We start from the raw sequence: 24,309 nt of genomic DNA, 5'->3' as shown, positions 1-24,309 counted from the left end.
TTAAAACTTCTGCTCAATAAAAGACTCCACTAAGGAAATAAATAAACAAGCCAAAGAATGGGAGAGAGATCTGCAATACACATATCTCACTTGCATCCAGAGTATATAAAGAACTGCTGCTCAATGATTAAAATAAACAACCCACTAAAAATTGGGCAAGGGACTTCCCTGGTGGTCCAGTGGTTAGGACTTCACTTTACAATGCAGGGGATACGGGTTCAATCCCTGGTCGGGGAGCTAAGGTCCCACATGCCTCGTGGCCCAAAACCCAAAACATAAAACAGAAGTAATATTGTAATAAATTCAATAAAGACTTTAAAAATTGTCCACATCAAAAAATAATTTTAAAAAAATTTTTTAAAATTAAAAATGGGCAAAAGATCTGAAGAGGCATTTCACAGAGGAAATGGTCAATAAGCAGTAAAAAAGTGTTCAACATCATTAGTCATCATGAAAATTCAAATTAAAACCACAAGATACTAGAAAGGTTACTTTATACCCATTAGAAAAGCTAAACTTAAAAAGACTATGCTTGCTGCAGAAGCACATGTATAAAAATTGGCACAGCACAGAGATTAGCATGGCCCCTGTGCAAGGATGACACACAAATTTGTGAAGCAGTCTATATTTTAAAAAATAACATTGTGGTAATTACTTCACAACATACACATATATCAAATCATCACATAGTACACCTTAAACCTACACAATGTTATATGTCAATTATATCTCAAAGTTGGAGGAAAAAAGAAGATTGGCAACACCAAATGTTAGCAAGGATGTGTAACAACTGGAATTTTCAGATATTGCTGATAGAAGTGTAAAACAGTACAACCAATTTGGAAAACAATTTGTCAGCAATTTCACCCTTAGATATTTACCCAAGAGAAATAAAAACATATATCCACAAAACTCAGCCTCCTTTTTTGTTTTTTAAATTTATTTATTTAATTTACTTATTTTTGGCTGTGTTGGGTCTTCCTCGCTTGCTCGCGGGCTTTCTCTAGTTGCGGCGAGCGGGGTCTACTATTTGTTGTGGTGCAAGGGCTTATTATGGTGGCTTCTCTTGTTGCAGAGCTCAGGCTCCAGGTGTGCGGGCTTTAGTAGTTGTGGCGGGTGAGCTCAGTAGTTGTGGCTCATGGGCTCAGAGCGCAGGCTCAGTGGTTGTGGCACACGGGCTTAGTTGCTCCGCGGTATGTGGGATCTTCCCGGACCAGGGCTTGAACCTGTGTCCCCTGCATTGGCAGGTGGATTCTTAACCACTGTGCCACCAGGGAAGCCCCAGCCTCCTTTCATGATTAAAATCTCTGAACAATTTGGATACAGAAGGAATGCACCTCAACAAAATAAAGGCTGTATATGACAAGTTCACTGTTAACAAGATATTCAGTGGTGAAAGGGTGAAAGCTCTCCCTCTAAGATCAGGAACAAGACAAGGGTGCCGATTCTCACCACCTCTATTAAACATAGTACTGGAAGTTTTAGCCACAGCAATTAGCCAAGAAAAAGAAATAAAAAGCATCAAAATCAGAAAGGAAGAAGTAAAACTGTCTCTGTTTGCAGATGATATGATCTTACATATAGAAAATCCTAAAAACTACAATCCAATCCAAAAAACTGTTAGAACTAATAACTTAATCCAGTAAGGTTGCAGGACACAAAATCAACATACAAAAATCAGTTGCATTTTTATACACTAAAAACAAACTCTGAAAAAGAAATAAAGAAAATAATCCCATTCACAATAGCATCAAAAACAATAAAATACTTAGGAATAAACTTATTCAAGAAGGTGAAAGATCTGTACATTGAAAACTGCAAGACTTTGATGAAAGAAATTGAAGACACAAACAAAGGCAAAGATATCTGTGTTCACCAACTGCAAGAATCAATAATGTTAAAATGCTCATACTACCCAAAGCCAACATAGAGTCAATGTAATCCCTTTAAAAATTCAAATGGCATTTTTCACAGAAATAGAAAAAAAAAAGGATCTTAAAATTCATATGAAACCACAATAGAACCTGAAGAGCTAAGGCAATCCTGAAAAGAAAGAGCAAAGCAGGAGGCATCACACATTCTGATTTCAAACTATATTACAAAGCTAAAGTAATCAAAAGAGTATGGTACTGGCATAAAAACAGACAGAGCAACAGTACAAACTCGAGAGCCCAGAAAAAACCCCATACATATATGATCAACTAATATTTGACAAGATAGCCAAGAAAGAATAGTCTCTTCAATAAATGATTCTGGGAAAACTGGATACTCACATGCAAAATAATGAAATTGGACCTCTATCTTACACCATGCACAAAAATAACTTGAAATGGGTTAAAGACTAATGTAAGACTGAAATTATAAAACTCTTAAAAGAAAGCATAAGGGAAAAGCTCTTTGACACTGGTCTTGGCAACAAGTTTTTGGATATATGACACTAAAATCACAAGCAACAAAAGCAAAAAATAGACTACATCAAACTAAAAAGCTTCTCCACAGCAAAAGAAAGAATTAATAAAATGAAAATGCAACCTACAGAATGGGAGAAAATATTTGCAAATCATGTATCTGATAAAGAGTTAATATTCAATATATATGGGGAACTCATACAACTCAATAGCAGAAACCCAAATAATCCAATTAAAAAACGGGCAAAGGACCTAGATAGACATTTTTCCAAAGAAGACACACAGATGGCCAACAGACAGATGAAAAGATGTGCAACATCACTAATCATTTGAGAAATGCAAGTAAAAACCACAATGAGATATCACCTCACACCTGTCAGAATGGCTATCATCAAAAAGACAACAAAAACGTGGAGAAAAGGGAAACCTTGTGCACTATTGGTGGTTTTGTATATTGGTGCAGCCACTGTGGAAAACAGTATGGAGTTTCCTCAAAAAAAAATAGAACTACCACATGATTCATCAATTTCACTTCTGGGTATTTACCCAAAGAAAACAAAAACACTATTTCAAAAACATATATGCACACCAATGTTCACTGCAGCATTATTTACAATATCCAAGATATGGAAGCAACCTAAGTGTCTATTGATAGATGAATGGATAAAGAAGATGTGGTGTAGATATATAATGGAATATTAGCCACAAAAAAGAAATCTTGCCATTTGCAACAACATTGATAATCTAGGGGGAATTATGCTAAGTGAAATAAGTCAGACAAAGACAAAGTGAGATCTACATGATCTCGCTTATATGTGGAATCTACAAAAAAAAAAAAAAGAAAACCAAACAAGCACACAAAACAAAATGAAAACAGTCTCAATAGACACAGAGAACAAATGGGTCACTGCCAGGAAGGTGGGGGGACAAAATAGGTGAAGTGGGTTAAGAGCTACAAACCTCCAGTTATAAAATAAACAAGCCACAAGGATGTAACATACAGCATAAGGAATATGGTCAATAATACTGTAACAACTTTGTATGGGATCAGATGGATATTAGACTTATAATGGTGATTACTTCATAATGTATGCAAATGACAAATCACTATGTAGTACTCCTGAAACTAACATAACACTGTATGTCAACTATATTAAAAAAAAAAAAAAAAGACAAGTGGTGGCAAGAATCTGGAGAAATGGTAACCCTCATACATTACTGGTGGGAATGTAAAATGGTGCAGCCATTTTGGCAGGCAGGCAGGTAGGCAGGCAGTTCCTCAAAAAGTTGAACATAGAATTATCGTATGATCCAGCATTCCACTACTAGGTATATACCCAAGAGAAGTGAAAGCATATGTTCACACAAAAATTTCTACACAAATGTTTGTAGCAGTATTACTCATAAGAGCCAAAAAAGTAGAAGCAACCCAAATGTCTGTCAGTGGATGAGTAGATAGCCATTGAATATCCATACAATGAAATAGTATTTGGCCATAAAAAAGAAATATGGTATGGATATGATACATTCTACAACATGGATGAACCTTGAAAACATTATTCTAAGTGAAAGAAACCAGACAAAGAAGCCCACATATTGTATGGCTCCATCTACATGAAATGTCCAGAATAGGCAAATCCATAGAGACAGAAAGTAGACTAGTGGTTGCCTAGGGCTGGAAGTGGGTGGGTGAGTAGTGGAAAGAGTAGGGGTAAGTATTTAGTAATTAGAGTTACTGCTGAGTACTTTTTTTGTGTGTGTGGGGGCAGAGAGTGGGTGATAAAAATGTTCTAAAAACGATTGTGGTGGGAATTCCCTGGTGGTCCAGGGTTTAGGGCTCCGTGCTTCCACTGCAGGGGGCACAGGTTCGATCCCTGGTGGGGGAACTAAGATCCCGCATGCCATTTGGTGCGGCCATAAATAAACAAATACAAATTATTTTTAGAAATCTAATCCTTTAAAAAAATAGAGTGAAGTAAGTCAGAAAGAGAAAAACAAATATTGTATATTAATGCATATGTGTGGAACCTAGAAAAATGGTACAGATGAATCAGTTTGCAGGGCAGAAATAGACACACAGACATAGAGAACAAACATGGACACCAAGGGGGAAAGTGGCAGGGGATGGGGATGGTGGTGGGATGAACTGAGCAATTGGGATTGACATATATACACTAATATGTATGAAATGGATAACTAATAAGAACTTGCTGTATATAAAAATAAAATTTAAAAATTTTTAAAAATAAAAAATAAAATAAAATTGATTGTGGTAATAGTTGCACAACTCTGAATATACTAAAAACCACTGAATTGCATGCTTTAAGTAAGTGTGTCATGTGAATTATATCTCAATCAAGCTACTGTTAAAAAAGTATTTTTAAGAACAGTTTATACAATCTTTTGCTTCAATTTTCTGTTCGTTTCCTTCATTCAGTTTTCTACTGAGTTTTTATTATTTTTATTATTGTTTTAGGAACTCCATATGTAAGGAAATTAGCCCTTCACCTGTGATATTCGTTGCAAATATTTCTCGTTTGTTGTTAATCTTTTATCCTTATTTATAGGATTTTTTTGTCAAGCAGATTTTTCATCCTTTTTATCTAATGAAATGTATCAATCTTTTCTTTTATGGCTTTGATGTTCTCAGTCATATTAAGAAAGGCTTTGCTTTCTGTTGAACTATAAAAACACTTTCTTGTGGTTTCTTTGAGTATGTTTATGGTTTCATTTTTTTTACACTGAAATTTTTGATCCATCTGGAATTTATTTTCATGTAAGGTGTGAGGAAGGAATCCCTTTATTTTTAAAAGATGGCTACCAGTTATGCTCATTGATTTAAAAGGTCCTCCCTCCCCAAACGCAGGTTAACTCCATTTTCATATTTGGGTCAATTTCTAGGCTTCTCATTCTGGTCCATTGATTTTTACTTATCTATTCATGTTCCTGTAATGAATGTTTATATAGCATGGTGATGAAGAGCATGTACACTGGAGCCAGAGTACCTGAGTTTAAATTCAACCTCTGCCACTTATTAACTCTGTGAGCTTGAGCAAGTTAATCTCAATGAGCTGGTGTGAAGATTAAATGAATTATTATAGTGAAAGTGCTTAAAACAGTACCTGGCACAGAGTAAGTGTTTTGTTTTAGTAATTATTAGTAGAATTATTATAGCCTTATAATAATTTCTAATATCTGGAAGAGCTACTACTCTATTATTTTTCTTTTTTTTTGAATTGTATTTTATTTATTTTTTTATACAGTAGGTTCTTGTCATCAGTTTTATACACATCAGTGTATACATGTCAATCCCAATAGCCCAATTCATCACACCACCCCCCGGCCCAGCCCCCTGTCACTTTCCCCCCTTGTTGCCCATACGTTTGTTCTCTATATCTCTGTCTCAATTTCTGCCCTGCAAACCTGTTCATCTGTACCATTTTTCTAGGTTCCACATATATGCGTTAATATATGATATTTGTTTTCCTCTTTCTGACTTCCTTCACTTTGTATGACAGTCTCTAGATCCATCCACGTCTCAACAAATGACCAGTTTCATTCCTTTTTATGGCTGAGTAATATTCCATTGTATATATGTCCCACATCTTCTTTACCCATTCGTCTGTCGATGGGCATTTAGGATGCTTCCATGACCTGGCTATTGTAAACAGTGCTTCAATGAACACTGGGGTGCATGTGTCTTTTTTTTTTTTTTAACATCTTTATTGGAGTATAATTGCTTAACAATGGTGTGTTAGTTTCTGCTTTATAACAAAGTGAATCAGTTATACATATACATATGTTCCCATATCTCCTCCCTCTTGCGTCTCCCTCCCTCCCACCCTCCCTATACCACCCCTCTAGGTGGTCACATAGCACTGAGCTGATCTCCCTGTGCTATGTGGCTGCTTCCCACTAGCTATCTATTTTATGTTTGGTAGTGTATATATGTCCATGCCACTCTCTCACTTTGTCACAGCTTACCCTTCCCCCTCCCCATATCCTCAAGTCCATTCTCTAGTAGGTCTGTGTCTTTATTCCCATCTTGCCCCTAGGTTCTTCATGAACTTTTTTTTTTCCCTTAGATTCCATAGATATGTGTTAGCATATGGTATTTGTTTTTCTCTTTCTGATTTACTTCACTCTGTATGACAGACTCTAGGTCCATCCACCTCACTACAAATAACTCAATTTCGTTTCTTTTTATGGCTGAGTAATACTCCATTGTATATATGTGCCACATCTTCTTTATCCATTCATTTGTTGATGGACACTTAGGTTGCTTCCATGTCTTGGCTATTGTAAATAGAGCTGCAATGAACATTTTGGTACATAACTCTTTTTCAATTATGGTTTTCTCAGGGTATATGCCCAGCAGTGGGTTTGCTGGGTCATATGGTAGTTCTATTTTTAGTTTTTTAAGGAACCTCCATACTGTTCTCCATAGTGGTTGTATCAATTTACATTCCCACCAACAGCGCAAGAGGGTTCCCTTTTCTCCACACCCTCTCCGGCATTTACTGTTTCTAGATATTTTGATGATGGCCATTCTGACCGGTGTGAAATGATATCTCATTGTAGTTTTGATTTGCATTTCCCTAATGATTAATGATGTTGAGCATTCTTTCATGTGTTTGTTGGCAATCTGTATATCTTCTTTGGAGAAATGTCTATTTAGGTCTTCTGCCCATTTTTGGATTGGGTTGTTTGTTTTTTTGATATTGAGCTGCATGAGCTGATTGTAAATTTTGGAGATTAATCCTTTGTCAGTTGCTTCATTAGCAAATATTTTCCCCCATTCTGAGGGCTGTCTTTTCATCTTGTTTATGGTTTCCTTTGCTGTTCAAAAGCTTTTAAGTTTCATTAGGTCCCATTTGTTTATTTTTGTTTTTATTTCCATTACTCTAGGAGGTGGGTCAAAAAGCATCTTGCTGTGATTTATATCATAGAGTGTTCTGCCTATGTTTTCCTCTAAGAGTCTGATAGTGTCTGGCCTTACGTTTAGGTCTTTAATCCATTTTGAGTTTATTTTTGTGTATGGTGTTAGGGAGTGTTCTAATTTCATACTTTTACATGTAGCTGTCCAGTTTTCCCAGCACCACTTACTGAAGAGGCTGTCTTTTCTCCACTGTATATTCTTGCCTCCTTTATCAAAGATAAGGTGACCATATGTGTGTGTGTTTATCTCTGGGCTTTCTATCTTGTTCCATTGATCTATGTTTCTGTTTTTGTGCCAGTACCATATTGTCTTGATTACTGTAACTTTGTAGTATAGTCTGAAGTCATGGAGTCTGATTCCTCCAGCTCCGTTTTTTTCCCTCAAGACTGCTTTGGCTATTCAGGGTCTTTTGTGTCTCCATACAGATTTTAAGATTTTTTTGTTCTAGTTCTGTAAAAAATGCCACTGGTAATTTGATAGGGATTCCATTGAATCTGTAGATTGCTTTGAGTAGTATAGTCATTTTCACAATGTTGATTCTTCCAATCCAAGAACATAGTATATCTCTCCATCTGTTGGTATCATCTTTAATTTCTTTCATCAGTGTCTTATAGTTTTCTGCATACAGGTCTTTTGTCTCCCTAGGTATGTTTATTCCTAGGTATTTTATTCTTTTTGTTGCAGTGGTAAATGGGAGTGTTTCCTTAATTTCTCTTTCAGATTTTTCATCATTAGTGTATAGGAATGCAAGAGATTTCTGTGCATTAATTTTGTATCTTGCAACTTTACCAAATTCATTGATTAGCTCTAGTAGTTTTCTGGCAGCATCTTTAGGATTCTCTATGTATAGTATCATGTCATCTGCCAACAGTGACAGTTTTACTTCTTCTTTTCCAATTTGTATCCCTTTTATTTCTTTTTCTTCTCTGATTGCCGTGGCCAGGATTTCTAAAAGTATGTTGAATAATAGTGGTGAGAGTGGACATCCTTGTCTTGTTCCTGATCTTAGAGGAAATGCTTTCAGTTTTTCAACATTGAGAATGATGTTTGCTGTGGGTTTGTTGTATATGGCCTTTATTATGTTGAGGTAGGTTCCCTTTATGCCCACTTTCTGGAGAGTTTTTTTTTCTTTTCTTGTGGTACGCGGGCCTCTCACTGTTGTGGGCTCTCCCGTTGCGGAGCACAGGCTCCAGACGCGCAGGCTCAGCGGCCATGGCTCACAGGCCCAGCCGCTCCGTGGCATGTGGGATCTTCCTGGACCAGGGCACAAACTCATGTCCCCTGCATCGGCAGGCAGACTCTCAACCACTGCGCCACCAGGGAAGCCCAACTGGAGTTTTTTTTTTTTATCATAAATGGGTGTTGAATTTTGTCAAAAGCTTTTACTGCATCTATTGAGATGATCATATGGTTTTTATTCTTCAATTTGTTAATATGGTGTATCACATTGATTGATCTGTGTATATTGAAGAATCCTTGCATCCCTGGGATAAATCTCACTTGATCATGGTGTATGATCCTTTTAATGTATTGTTGGAGTCTCTTTGCTAGTATAATGTTGAGGATTTTTGCATCTATATTCATCAGTGATATTGGTCTGTAATTTTCTTTTTTTGTAGTATCTTTGCCTGGTTTTGTTACCAGGGTGATGGTGGAGTTTGGGAGTGCTTCTTCCTCCGCAACTTTTTGGAAGAGTTTGAGAAGAATGGGTGTTAGGTCTTCTCTAAATATTTGATAGAACTCACCTATAAAGCCATCTGGTCCTGGACTTTTGTTTTTTGGAAGATTTTTAATCACAGTTTCAATTTCATTACTTCTGATTGGTCTGTTCATATTTTCTATTTCTTCCTGGTTCAGTCTTAGAAGGTTATACCTCTCTAAGAATTTGTCTGTTTCTTCCAGGTTGTCCATTTTATTGTCGTAGAGTTGCTTGTAGTAGTCTCTTAGGATGCTTTGTATTTCTGTGGTGTCTGTTGTAACTTCTCCTTTTTTATTTCTAATTTTATTGATTTGAGTCCTCTCTCTCTTTTTCTTGATGAGTCTGGCTAATGGTTTATTAATTTGGTTTATCTTCTCAAAGAACCAGCTCTTAGTTTTATTGATCTTTGTTATTGTTTTCTTTGTTTCTATTTCATTTATTTCTGCTCTGATCGTTATGATTTCTATCCTTCTGCTAACTTTGGGTTTTGTTTGTTCTTCTTTCTCTAGTTCCTTTAGGTGTAAGGTTAGATTGTTTATTTGAGATTTTTCTTGTTTCTTGAGGTAGGCTTGTATAGCTATAAACTTCCCTCTTAGAACTGCTTTTGCTGCATCCCATAGGTTTTGGATCGTCGTGTTTTCATTGCCATTTGTCTCTAGGCATTTTTTAACTTCCTCTTTGATTTCTTCAGTGATCTCTTGGTTATTTAGTAACGTATTGTTTAGTCTGCATGTGTTTGTGTTTTTTACGTTTTTTCCCCTGTAATTCATTTCTAGTCTCATAGCATTGTGGTCAGAAAAGATGCTTGATATTATTTCATTTTCTTAAATTTGCTGAGGCTTGATTTGTGACCCAAGATGTGATCTATCCTGGAGAATGTTCCGTGCGCACTTGAGAAGAAAGTGTAATCTGTTTTGGGTTGGAATGTCCTATAAATATCAATTAAATCTATCTGGTCTATTGTGTCATTTAAAGCTTCTGTTTCCTTATTTATTTTCATTTTGGATGATCTGTCCATTGGTGTAAGTGAGGTGTTAAAGTCCCCCACTATTATTGTGTTACTGTCGATTTCCTCCTTTACAGCTGTTAGCAGTTGCCTTATGTATTGAGGTGCTCCTATGTTGGGTGTGTATATATTTATAATTGTTATATCTTCTTCTTGCATTGATCCCTTGATCATTATGTAGTGTCCTTCCTTGTCTCTTGTAACATTCTTTATTTTAAAGTCTATTTTGTTTGATATGAGAATTGCTGCTCTAGCTTTCTTTTGATTTCCTTTTGCATGGAATATCTTTTTCCATCCCCTCACTTTCAGTCTGTATGTGTCCCTAGGTCTGAAGTGGGTCTCTTGTAGACAGCATATATATGGGTCTTGTTTTTGTATCCATTCAGCAAGCCTGTGTCTTTTGGTTGGAGCATTTAATCCATTCACGTTTAAGGTAATTATCGATATGTATGTTCCTATGACCATTTTCTTAATTGTTTTGTGTTTCTTTTTGTAGGTCCTTTTCTTCTCTTGTGTTTCCTACTTAGAGAAGGTCCTTTAGCATTTGTTGTAGAGCTGGTTTGGTGGTGCTGAATTCTCTTAGCTTTTGCTTGTCTGTAAAGCTTTTGATTTCTCCATCGAATCTGAATTAGATCCTTGCTGGGTAGAGTAATCTTGGTTGTAGGTTCTTCCCTTTAAGTACTTTAAGTATATTATGCCACTCCCTTCTGGTTTGTAGAGTTTCTGCTGAGCAATCAGCTGTTAACCTTATTGGAGTCCCCTTGTATGTTATTTGTTGTTTTTCTCTTGCTGCTTTCAATAATTTTTCTTTGTCTTTAGTTTTTGCCAATTTAATTACTATGCGTCTTGGTGTGTTTCTCCTTGGGTTTATCCTGTATGGGACTCTCTGTGCTTCCTGGACTTGGGTGGCTATTTCCTTTCCCATGTTAGGGAAGTTTTTGACTATAATCTCTTCAAATATTTTCTTGGGTCCTTTCTCTCTCTCTTCTCCTTCTGGGACGCCTATAATGCAAATATTATTGCGTTTAGTGTTGTCCCAGAGGTCTCTTAGGCTGTCTTCATTTCTTTTCATTCTTTTTTCTTTATTCTGTTCCACAGCAGTGAATTCCACCATTCTGTCTTCCAGGTCACTTATCCGTTCTTCTACCTCAGTTATTCTGCTATTGATTCCTTCTAATGTAGTTTTCATTTCAGTTATTGTAGTGTTCATGTCTGTTTGTTTGTTCTTTAATTCTTCTAGGTCTTTGTTAAACATTTCTTGCATCTTCTCGATCTTTGCCTCCATTCTTTTTCTGAAGTCCTGGATCATCTTCACTATCATTATTCTGAATTCTTTTTCTGGAAGGTTGCCTATATCCACTTCATTTAGTTGTTTTTCTGGGGTTTTATCTTGTTCCTTCATCTGGTACATAGCCCTCTGCCTTTTCATCTTGTCTATCTTTCTGTGAATGTGGTTTTTGTTCCACAGGCTGCAGGACTGTCGTTCTTCTTTCTTCTGCTGTCTGCCCTCAGGTGGATGAGGCTTTCTAAGAGGCTTGTGCAAGTTTCCTGATGGGAGGGACTGGTGGTGGGTAGAGCTGGCTGTTGTTCTTGTGGGCAGAGCTCAGTAAAACTTTAATCCGCTTGTGTGCTGATGGATGGGGCTGGGTTCCCTCCCTGTTGGTTGTTTGGCCTGAGGCAACCCAGCATTGGAGCCTACCTGGGCTCTTTGGTGCGGCTAATGGCAGACTCTGGGAGGGCTCACGCCAAGGAGTACTTCCCAGAACTTCTGCTGTCAGTGTCCCTGTCCCCATGGTGAGCCACAGCCACCGCCCGCCTCTGCAGGAGACCCTCCAACACTAGCAGGTGGGTCTGGTTCAGTCTCCTATGGGGTCACTGCTCCTTCCCCTGGGTCCCGATGCACACACTACTTTGTGTGTGCCCTCCAAGAGTGGAGTCTCTGTTTATCCCAGTCCTGTCAGAGTCCTGTAATCAAATCCCGCTGCACTTCAAAGTCTGATTCTCTAGGAATTCCTCCTTCCATTGCCGGCCCCCCAGGTTTGGAAGCTTGACGTGGGGCTCAGAACCTTCACTCCAGTGGGTGGACTTCTGTGGTATAAGTGTTCTCCAGCTTGTGAGTCACCCACCCGACAGTTATGGGATTTGATTTTATTGTGATCGTGCCCCTCCTACTGTCTCATTGTGGCTTTGCCTCTGTCTTTGGATGTGGGGTATCTTTTTTTTTTTTTTTTTTTTTAGCAGTACGCAGGCCTCTCACTGTTGTGGCCTCTCCCATTGCGGAGCACAGGCTCCGGACGCACAGGCTCAGCGGCCGTGGCTCATGGGCCAAGCCGCTCCGCAGCATGTGGGATCTTTCCAGACCAGGGCACGAACCTGCATCCCCTGCATCGACAGGCGGACTCTCAACCACTGCGCCACCAGGGAAGCCCTGGGGTATCTTTTTTGGTGAGTTCTAGTATCTTCCTGTCGATGACTGTTCAGCAGTTAGTTGTGATTCTGGTGTTCTCGCAAGAGGGAGTGAGAGCACGTCCTTCTACTCCACTATCTTGGTTCAGGGCCTCCCTATTATTTCTTTTCTTTCTCAGAATATTCCTGGTTATTCTAGTATATTTAGTTTTTCTGTATAAGCTTTAGAATCAGCATGTCTCACAAAACATAAGCAAACAAAATTAAATCCTTTTGGTATTTTTTCTGAGATCGTGGTAATTATAAATTAAATTAGGGAGCACTGACAGCTTTATGATTTTTAAGTCTTCCTTTCTAAGAACAGACTATGCTTTTCCATATGTCCAAGCCTTCTTTTGAGTTCTTCAGTAGTGTTTTAAGGCTTTCTTCATACAGCTCTTACATATTCTTGTTAGGTTTATTCCTAGGTATTTTATCTTCTTTTGCTATAAAAAGGGACTTTAGTTTTTGTTTGAATAAATAAAGGCTATTATTTTTAAGATTTTTTTTTTATGTGGACCATTTAAAAATTTTTTTATTTATTTATTTTTTGGCTGTGTTGGGTCTTTGTTGTGGCATGCGGGATCTTTAGTTGTGGCTTAGTTGCTGGCTTGTGGGACCTAGTTTCCTGACCAGGGATCGAACCCAGGCCCCCTGCTTTGGGGGCATGGAGTCTTAGCCACTGGACCACGAGGGAAGTTCCAGCAAGTGTTTCTTTAATGATTAGAAAATCATAAGCAGGAAAAAAAAAAAAAGAATTAATCAAGTATACTGCTTTTTGGCTGAATATGTCTTGGAACTTATGTCCTGACGTTTGAAATCCCTGTTGCCATGCTGTCATGACTCAGGCCAGTTTTATGATCTACATCAAGAATGCTTTATCTATTTCTTCCATCTGGCTAGGTAGCCTACAGTGTAATCCCACAATGATGTCACTTCTCTTCTGCTCTTCTTTTATCTGAATCCAGATGTTCTCCAACATGGTCCCACCCTCAGATTTGTGTCTAGATATCCATGCAGCTATAGCTCTTCTTGATACCAAACTGCTTTGCTTCTCTTAAGTCTCTTAAGTATATTTCTTTTTTTTTTGCCCATGATTCTCCCCACAAGACTTCTGAATGACCCACAGAAGGAAGTATCCCACAAGCAAACCTGCTCTTTGGTATTCCTAAGCATTAACTCTCCTTGAGCAAGCATTTTTCTAAAGTTTTTGAACCCTGGGATGTCTCCTAAGACACTCCAAGAAAACCCTTCTCTAGCCAAGATGATGACTTACACAACTTTTGGAGTCACAGCGCTCTTGGAGGAAGTCCAGAAACCATACTGATTGGCTTTATTACAAATTCATACATTCTAACCTCAACTGGATGCTCTTGGCTACCGGGTAATCCTTTCAGTCATCTCTTTTAACTTTGTATTGCATTCCTTCCAGCAGCTGCCCCAGACATTTTCCATTCTCAAATTTCCAAACTAACCCTTTGCCCCAACCCCCAACTCTAAGCAGATAACTTATTTTATTAAGAAGATCGAAGCCATCTGATTTTTTAATCCTTCAATTTCCTTCCTCTACACCTTAATATTTCTTAGTGTCTTCACTTATCCTCACCTCTTCCATCCCTCTCTTAAAGAAAGAAACCTTTCCCTTCTCTTACTAAGATTAATCTCTCCATCTGTGCTCTTGAGTCCATGTTCTCTCAGTTTCTCTGGGATCTTGCTCTGTCAATTATCCCCCTTACACTTGCATCTTACCTTCTCCATTAACTTCTTGCTATCTACCCACATATGTTTAAGTGGTCCCTTAATCTAAAAAAACTTTCATAGTCTACTTACCAAAGCCAAATTTCTCAGAAGAGTGTGCTATATTCACTATCTCCTCTTTCTTACCACTCATTCATTCACTCAGTAGCCCCTTCAGTGTTGCTTCCATCACATCAAAACCATTCTCTTGAAAGTTACAATCTCCAATCACCATAGATTCAAAGGACATTTTTTTAGTTCTCCACCTGTGACAACTGATACTGTTGCCCATCCTGTCCTTGAAACTCTCCTCCTTTGGTTTATGTAATGGCATATTATTCTATTTCTCCTCCTATATTCTGTTTCTTCCCTGACTCTTTTTCCTTCTCTCACCCTTTAAATATAAGCATTCCCCAAAGTTCTGCCCTTATCTCTCTCTCTCACTACACTTTCATCCCTCGGTGATCTCATCCATTCGCATGATTTAAATTCTGACTATATCTCCACTTCCAATCTCTTTATCAGACTTGAATCCCTGCTGGACAAATTCATTTGAAAGGTTCACTGGTTTTTCAAACTCAGTTGGTTCCAAACCAAACTACGGTAGCAACTCTTTTAACCAACTCCACTTGTCTTCTGTTTTTCATTTTTTAATAATATGCTTATGCTGCTATTTCTTGATTTTAAAATTTTACATTATCTTTGGACTCTTAGTTGAAAATGACAGATTATCTTTTTCACCACCTACACACATTTCCCATCCCTCCATCTTTCTAATATAGATACAGTAACAAGTTTAGCTTAAAATATTCAGTATTTATATTTTTATACCACATAAACATTATTCACAGGCAGGCCACAAGGTATATTATTATTACATTTTCTTCCTCATACAACATTTTGTTTCTCTTGGAATTACCTCTTTCTTGGTTTGCTTGGAGTTTCTAAGTATTAATCACTATTTCTTCAACTCAAGTATTAATCTCTAATTCTCCAACTGAATGTAATCTAACACAACACTTTTATCAGTTCTATTTTAAAAATTTTCTTGCAGACATTCCTCCTGGATGTTTCTGCTGCTGCAATCTGAACTGCTTGCTATCTAACTCTCCTGCATAAATGACTGTCCTGGGACTACCCTTCACTATCCTCCTAAGAATTCCTTTTACTTCTCTGTGTTGGATCCCTTTTTCTAGATCCCATAATTTCATCTTTTTAGATTTATTCCCATTTTTGGGTGAAACACATCCTCCAGTAGTTTCATGAGAAAAGCCGCATGGGAGTTAAAATTTATAAGCTCTCGCCTATCTAAAAATCTATATTCTATTCTCATTGTTGATTATTAATTTGGTTTGGTACAGAATTCTAGGTTGGAAATAATTTTACTTTTGTATTCTGAAAGCATTGCTCTATTGCTCTACTGAGTTTTAGCTTCCAGCATTGCTGTTGAGAAGCCCAGTGGCATTCTAGTTCCTTTATCTCTTTCTGGAAGTCCAATTTTTTAGACGTTATACTTCTGGACTAGGCCTCTAATTTTTTTGTATTTTTCTCTTATTTTCTATTTCTTTGCCTCTTCTGGGCAATTTCCTCAACTTTACCTTTAGCCCTTCTATTGAATTTTTAATTTATGCTATTATATTTTTAATTCCAAGAACTCCTTCTTGTTCTTTAAAAAAAATACACACACACACACACACACACACACACACACACACACACGGCTATATATGGCAGGCTAGTCTTTTTTTTTCTTTTCAATTTTTGGCTGCATTGGGTCTTCGTTGCTGTGCGCGGGCTTTCTCTAGTTGTGGCGAGCGGGGGCTACTCTTCGTTGCAGTGTGCGGGCTTCTAATTGGGGTGGCTTGTCTTGTTGCAGAGCACAGGCTCTAGGCGTGTGGGCTTCAGTAGTTGTGGCACGTGGGCTCAGTAATTGTGGCTCGCAGGCTTTAGAGGGCAGGCTCAGTGGTTGTGGCGTACGGGCTTAGTTGCTCCGCGGCATGTAGGATCTTCCCAGACCAGGGCTCGAACCCATGTCCCCTGCATTGGCAGGTGGATTCTTAACCACTGTGCCACCAGGGAAGCCTGGCAGGCTAGTCTTATTTAATGGATCCAATACCTTCTCTGTTTTCCCTGAGGCTATTAATGACAGCTTTCTTAAAGTTTTCTTCTGCTCCTTGTATTGTTACTGCTTCTTCTGAGTTCCCCCTCCTCTACCTTGTTTGTTTGGTCTTCGTTTCTGGCTATCACGTTAGAGACTTCTCCAAATGCCTTGTGATCCTTGAATATGTCCACTCATATTTAGAGTGAGATGTAAAAAAGCTGGTTTTCTAAATGGATGGAGCTTGCTGACATTGAGCTCCATTGCAGAATGGAGACCTGGTCATTTTACAGTGGAACTCCTAAATGTCAGATCTGTAGGGACTTTTCCTGGGGCTATTCAAGTTTCTCCAGGAAATTTTCTAGACTTGTGCTTGGGGAGTATCCATTTGGCAGCCAGCATTGTGAGAGCTAAGCAAGGGAAGGGGGGAATGAGGTATCAACATACAGCATGTAGACGTTGGCTTATTTCCTTGTTTTCATGAGGCCATCTCACCTCTGCTCTGAACCTGGTATTCTTGAGTTGAGACTTCCTTCAGTTTAGTTGCTCCAACCTTCTACTGGACGGAGAAGGGAGTGACCTTGATGCTTAATGTGGGGAAGAGGATCTGGGGATCTAACCATTCCTTACAAGGACTTGCAGCAAATCCTGTTTTCAGCTTTCCTCACACTCCCAACTTCAGAGTACCTGACACTTCCAATTCTTGAACCCTTCTAGACCTCTGTGGCATAAAGAGATACCTTTCTCTTTTGTAAATTAGTCATCAGCTTTCTTTGCTAAATCACTCCCTACTTATCCATCTGTAGTCCACCCTGTAAAATTTAGTTGACACCTACTACTTACTGTCATCTCTTGTTCTCTTTTGGCTTTATACCTTTTTTCCCCCTTTATTATAAACTTAGTGTGTTTTATAGAGAGAGTGCAAATAAATATGTGTATTTGACCTGACACTGTCTACCAGTGGTCTATAACTCTTTATTTACATGTCAATTTTCTCTCCAACTAGACTATGAGTTCATTAAGAATAGAACTATTTCCTCCTTATCCTTTTAGTTCCAGCACCTAGAATAATACCTGGCACAGAGGACACACTCAACAAATACTGTTGAATGAATGAATAGATGAATGAATGAGTTCTCTGCTTACTTTTCATCACCTAGCAGCACAGTGCTTTGAACACTGAAAGTACTTAAAAATACATGAATTCAAAAAGGAAAGCTTTATAGTTGACATTTTGTATTTAAAATTTCAAACATATGGTTCTCTGAAAGACTTGTTTGCATGGTAAGTATAGTTTACATGGCCACAGTATTTAGAGTACATAGCACACATTTCATGTAGTCATGTTAACCAAGTAACTAGTAAAAGCAAATCCTGACTCCATTGTTTGAAAAGCCTCAATCTTAATGTCTTTTTTAAAAATAAACTTTCATTTATTTTTAAATAAACTTTTGGCCTCCATCCTTCATACCCTACTTTTTGATTTTTAATACAAGAAAGTGTAGGAATATATTAATCACAAATTAAAAGCCTATAGAAAAAGCCACTGACTGAATTGAGACATGGATAGAAATGACAGGATTATAGAGCACATGGACTGAAGTCTTCCATTCTCAATACACTAAAATAATGAAATGTTCATGGCAGTCATAGTTTTTATGTCACTTTAGAGTCAGTATTCAGAATAATTATATTTATTTTTCTAAGATCTGATTTTTAAAATGCTCAAGTATACCAAAATACAATTTGCAATGTATCAAAATAAAGATATGGAATAAACTTGGCAATAAAGCAAATTTCTCTATCACAAATCATATTTGCTTATTACTCTATATAAGCTGGTTTCCTCACTGTCTTTTCAAATACCATTATTATTGCTTCAGTGCTCAAGCTGCCTAAAATGTCCTCCTTCCCTCCTCCCAGTCAAATTCTGTCCATTTTTCAAGGTCCAACTCGAGCTTCCTCTTTCCAATGAAATCTTCCACATGACCTCTCCTCTTCCTGGTAGCCTCCAGCACTTCTTTGAACCACGTATCCTGACACCTGATTACACTCTACACTCTACCACCCTTTAGGTACCTTCCCAACTAGAATGTAAACATACTGGTGGCCAGGCTGCAGCCTTCTTTTCTAATCCTTGTAACTCCTAGTACCATTTTGGGCCCATAGCAGATGGTCAAACAAAATTTTCTTTTTTTCAAAATAAAAATAGCTTTTATTGTGATTAAAAAAATGTTACACAGTCATTATAAAAAACTCAAACCATATAAAAAAGTGCAAAAAAAAAGTAAAATCCTAGCACTGAAAGAAAACCACTTATAACATTTTGGTAAACCTCTTTCCAAACATTTTTGTATGCACATAAATACATACAGACATAAAAATATATAATTTTATATAAATGGTATTATACTGTCCTGTTGTTCTGCCACTTGAGATAATAAATGCAGATTTTCAGTGTCTTCCTAAAATTGTATTACTTCCTTGCTCATCATTGCTTCCTGAAGTTAACTTTATTTTAAAAGTAGAAATGTGGGACTTCCCTGGTGGTCCAAAGGCTAAGACTCCGCATTCCCAATGCAGGGGCCCAGGTTCAATCCCTGGTCAGGGAACTAGATCCCACATGCTGCAACTAAAGATCCCACATGCCGCAACTAAGACCAGGTACAGCCAAATAAATAAATAAATAAATTTAAAAATAATAAATAAAAGTAGAATTGTGCTTCCAAGGAATTATTGGCCAATTTGCATGACAAATAAGGTTTCGAACACTGGATTATATATTTTTCAGACTACTAATTCTTTTGTCATCAGACCCATTTTGATTATAACATGGTTAAATTCATTTATTTGCTCATGTTTTAAAAGATATTAGTTACCTGGTAAACATTTTCGTGGACTACCCATTAATCTTCATATATTTTGTTACACACCTTTAATAAAGTTTCAATTAGCTAAATATATTCTTATATTCCTCCTGCAAGTGACATAGGTGGTGATAAATACTCTCAGGTATCAGTTTTATCTCACTTGTACAGCCTCTTAGCACTAAAATACCTTTAAATGACAGTGGTGATGGCAGAGCCTACTTTGTATAATTCGTTCATCTATCAATACTGGGTTTTTGAGAAATGATAATCTAAAGCTCTAAAGGTCCTTCTTGGTCCTATGTATCTAGAAAAACAGCATCTCCATGCCAGATGAGAACTTCTCGAACTGTTTTTAAAATCAGGGCAAGGGGAAAAGAACAGGGCAGGGAATCCTTGGCAGCAACAGCCGGATTCAAAGAATTCAGTGTGCTGGGAACAACAGTCAACTGGGTGCGACTGCCTGCACCCTTGCACCAAAGCCAGAGAACAAAGATGAAGGGTGAGGAAATTAAGGAGACTCTTAAAGTGACTTCCCAGGAGGAATCTCAGACCAGCCACACCCAGTCCCCTCATCTTAGTAAATAATTCAGCAAAGCTGCAAATGGGTTTAGCTGAGTCCCTGCAGGAACCTCTCCCAGAGTGGGGGATTTCTTCTTCATTCCTCCTACTTGCAACTTCCCAGACCCAAGCTTGCCTGCGGGTGACGTGTGTGCTCTCCCCAAGTCATGGCATGTTTACCTGAAGATGAACAAACAAACAGCAAATAGCTCTTGGAGCATTTTCCCTACTTCCTGGCAGCAGAAGGAGAGCAGCTGTTGTATGGTTAAACTGGGGATTTAAGCTTTTTAATAAAGTTTTTAGTAGAAACCCTACTTTCTGTCTATCTCTGATGGTTAAACTGAAATTTGACTGCTTCTTCCAAGATAGGCCAAACTTACTGGAAATGGAATATGAATAAGCCTGGTCCATCCAATCATCCAGCAGACATTCATTAATTTATTCTTCCAGCATTTACTGAGCACCCACAACAAGCAAAGGTACTGAATGGGGCTTCAGAGATAAACTATGCTGTCTCCCCACTCAAGGGAACTAACAATGATACCTATCACATGACACAAACAACTGGCATTGATGAAGCAGTTATTATGTGCCAAGATTAATAGATGCTTTAGTCCATTATCTCATTTAATTTTCACAATGTTGAAGTAGTATACTCTCCATTTTACACATGAGAAAACTAAGGCCTGGAGAAAGTAACTTAACCATGGTTACACAGCTGTACCCAATTTAAAGTCTTCTCTTTAGTGCTTCACATGGAGCTTGATATTACACATTTACAAGCTGAATGGAGAGGTAGGAGAGACAAAATCGATTTATTCTTGACCCAGTGCGATATCTTAGGAAAGAGATTATATGTTTGCCAATAACTAATATAAATATGATAGAATAAGTGCCATAAGACAGATCACTTATGGAGGTAAGGGAGGGCAAGGAGGGGAGGAAGTGGGAATTACGAGGACTTTTAGAACTGGGTTTACTTGAAGGTGGGCAGGAATGTGACAGACATGCAAGAAAGTGCTACACAAATAGAAAAGCAAAAACAAAGGTGTGCTAGGGGAAAAGTATAAGGAGTGTTTGGGGGAAAGTGAATGTCTGTGTGTGGTGAGAGTGTAGGCTGTGGGTAGGAAAGCAGTGGTTGGAACAGCTGAGGTTAGATCATGAGTGGCCTAAATGTAAGGTAATGGAACTCATATTTCATAAGCAGGCAATACCAATAGAACCTTTGCTGTTCTAAGCAGGGGCGACAAGCCCAAGGCTATGCTTTAGAGAATTATATTTATAAAAGGTCTTGCGGTAGTTCTCAAGCTTCAATGTGCATCACAATCACCTGCAGAGCTTTTAAAATGCATGGGCCCCAGAAAAAGTTCTAGAGCAACAGGAACTCTCATAAACTGCAGTTAAATGTGGAAAATGGTACAATCATTTTGGGAACATATGCTAAAGCTGAATGTACGCATTCCCAACAATTCCACTCCTAAGTACATACTTAACAGAAATCTATACACCAAGAGACATATAAAAGTATGTTTATAGTAACATTGTTTGTACTAGCTTGAAACTGAAAACAACCCAAACACCACCTACTGTAGAATGGATAAACTGTGGTTTATACATAAAATGGAATTCTGTACAACAATAAAAAAGAACAAACTGTAGCTAAACCCAACAACAAATCAGAAATATAATGTTAAGCAAAAGAAGCCAGCCCCTGAGGAGCGCATGCTCTATGATTCTAGCTACGTAAAGTTCAAGATCAGGCACATCTAGTTTATGGTGATAAAAGTTAGACTAGTGGTGACCCTAGAGAGGATTCATGACTGGAAGGGGACCTGGGAGAGGCATCTGGGGTGCTGGTAATATTCTCTATCTGGATGGACATTACATGAGTATGTTTATTTTGTAGAAATCCATTAAGCTGTACATTTATTATTTTGCACTTTTCTCTAAATGTTGTACTGCAATAAAACCTTTTTACTTAAAACATTAAAAAAAAAAAAAAAAAGCATAGGTCCCAACCCATAAGATTCTGATTAAATCGATCTGTGATGGGGCATGGGCATGGGTAGTTTTTAAAAGCTCCCTGAATGAACTTGACGTGCAACCAGGGTTGAAAACTGCTGATGTAGAGCAAGGACTGGAGCAAAAGAAAAAAGTTAAGAAGTTATTCAATACTTCCCACACGAGTGATTTTAAGTGTCACCTGAAATGCTTGTTAAAAAATAAATTCCCGGGGCGGGGGGGAGTCAAGATGGCGTACTAGGAGGACACAGAATTCGTGGCTTCTCACAACTAGGACACCTACCAGGCACCGGTGGGGGACCACGAACACCTAAGGGGACGGAAGGAACCCCCAGCAACCAGGGACATGGGGAGTGGGGGGAGTGAGGGGGGAGGAGGAGTGGAGGCAGGACGGGACTGGCGCCCCTGAGGGGTGGCTGGGGGAGGGGAAGGGATCCCATGCCTGAAGGGGGAAACTGGGGGACCACTGGGAGGGCAGAGGATCAGAAGGGAGTGTGGCCAGGTTTCCCTGCCCACTTGGGCCCCCAGGAACCTCTTGAGATCTGGGCCTGATCCTCTGCCCACCGAGGCCCTCTCCAGCCGCGCGGGTCCTGAGGGAGTGGGAGGGAGTGAAGGGGGAGCAAAAGTAAAGGCCGGACTTACGGGACCGGCCTCCCTGAGGGGCAGCTGGGGTAGGGGAGGAGTTCTACACCCAGCACAACCCACCCACGGTTAGGGGTCTGGCAGCGACACGGGATACCCCGGGGGGAGATGGTGGGGGAGGGGCACGAAGGAACACAAGGGAACAGGACCGGGGCTTTCCCTGTCCACTTGGGCACTGAGAAGCCTGTTGGGCTCCCTGGCCTAATCCTCTGCCCTCAGAGCCTCCCTCCTGCCATGCAGAGCCAAGCCCCACCCCACACCCTCACTCAGGGCCCTACCTCCAGACTCCGCAACCCCACACTCCAGAGGCCCTCCTTTCCACATGCTGCCGCTCCCCTTCTGCGCAGGTCCTAAGCAGAGGCTCTGCCCACACTTGAACGTCGCCCCGCCTACGCCCCACCTCACGCTCAAACGTCACCTCCCCACCAGCCTAGGTCCGGCCCCACTGTAAACACCCCGCCCCTGCCTAAGTTCCAATCCGCCCCCATAGGCAGACTTTTTTTTTTCTTTTCTTTTTTCCTCTTTTAGATTGGGGTTCTGTTTTACCTTGTTGATTCATTGTTGTTGATTCTTTTATATTTTTATTTCTCCTAATAAATCTTCTATTTTTCTAATTTTATTTTATTCTTTATACTTTGTTAGTGATCTCTCCTTTTGGCTTGTCCCCCCTGCCTTTTTTCTTCTTTTTTTCTGTTGTTGTTTTACTGTACCTTGTTGCAGTTATTTCAATTATAGTTTTAGTTTTCCTAACATTTTTTATCTTTCTAATTTTATTTTGTTTTTTATTGTTTGATATTGTACTGCTCCTTTTTTTCTTTCTTCCTTTTTTTTTTTTTTTCGGTACGCGGGCCTCTCACTGCCGTGGCCTCTCCCATTGCAGAGCACAGGCTCTGGAAGCGCAGGCTCAGCGGACATGTCTCACGGGCCCAGCCACTCCGTGGCACGTGGGATCCTCCCGGACCGGGGCACGAACCCGTGTCCCCTGCATCGGCAGGCGGACTCTCAACCACTGCACCACCAGGGAAGCCCCCCCCCTTTTTTTTTAACCACGCCACAAAGCTTGCAGGATCTTGCTTCCCAGGCCAGAGGTTGGGCCTGAGCTCCTGTGGTGGGAGCTCCGAGTCCAAACTGCTGGACTAACAGAACCTCAGACCCCAGGGAATATCAACTGGAGTGAGGCGTCCTGGAGGTCCTCATCTCAGCACCAAGATCCAGCTCTATCCAACTGCCTGTAAACTCCAGTGCTGGACATCTCAAGCCAAACAACCAGTAAGACAGGAATACAGCACCACCCACCAGAAAAAAAAAAAAGAAATGACAAAAAAATTTGTTACAGATAAAGGAGCAAGGTAAAAACGTACAAGACCAAATAAATGAAGACGAAATAGGCAAACTACCTGAAAAAGAATTCAGAGTAATGATAGTAAAGATGATCCAAAATTTCAGAAACAAAATGGAGAAAATACAAGAAACATTTAAAAAGGATCTAGAAGAACTAAAGAGCAAACAAACAGTGATGAACAACACAATTACTGAAATTAAAAATACTCTAGAAGGAATCAACAGCAGAATAACTGAGGCAGAAGAACGGGTAAGTGAGCTGGAAGATAAAATTATGGAATTAACTGCCAGGGAGTAGAACAAAGAAAAAAGAAGGAAAAGAATTGAGGAAAGTCTCAGAGACCTCTGGGACAACGTTAAACGCACCAACATTCGAATTATAGGGGTCCCAGAAGAAGAAGAGAAAAACAAAGGGCCTGAGAAAATATTTGAAGAGATTATAGTCGAAAACTTTCCTAACATGGGAAAGGAAATAGTCAATCAAGTCCAGGAAGCACAAAGAGTACCATACAGGATAAACCCAAAGAGAAACACACCGAGAAAC

General features: G+C 39.1%; 1 protein-coding gene and 1 pseudogene across 3 annotated transcripts in view; one reads left to right on the top strand and one right to left on the bottom strand.

Annotated features, from left to right (window-relative positions):
- The window catches only part of CSTPP1 (centriolar satellite-associated tubulin polyglutamylase complex regulator 1), a 187,899-nt gene that overhangs the window by 64,160 nt on the left and 99,430 nt on the right, over window positions 1–24,309 (bottom strand). The gene's annotated exons all lie outside the window — the stretch shown is intronic.
- Window positions 533–632, top strand: LOC117313492 (U6 spliceosomal RNA; annotated as a pseudogene).

The sequence above is a fragment of the Tursiops truncatus genome, chromosome 8 (assembly GCF_011762595.2).
Source record: "Tursiops truncatus isolate mTurTru1 chromosome 8, mTurTru1.mat.Y, whole genome shotgun sequence".
Classification (NCBI taxonomy): domain Eukaryota; kingdom Metazoa; phylum Chordata; class Mammalia; order Artiodactyla; family Delphinidae; genus Tursiops; species Tursiops truncatus.
The sequence above is the reverse complement of the archived record's forward strand: the minus strand, read 5'-3'. Positions and strand labels throughout refer to the sequence as shown.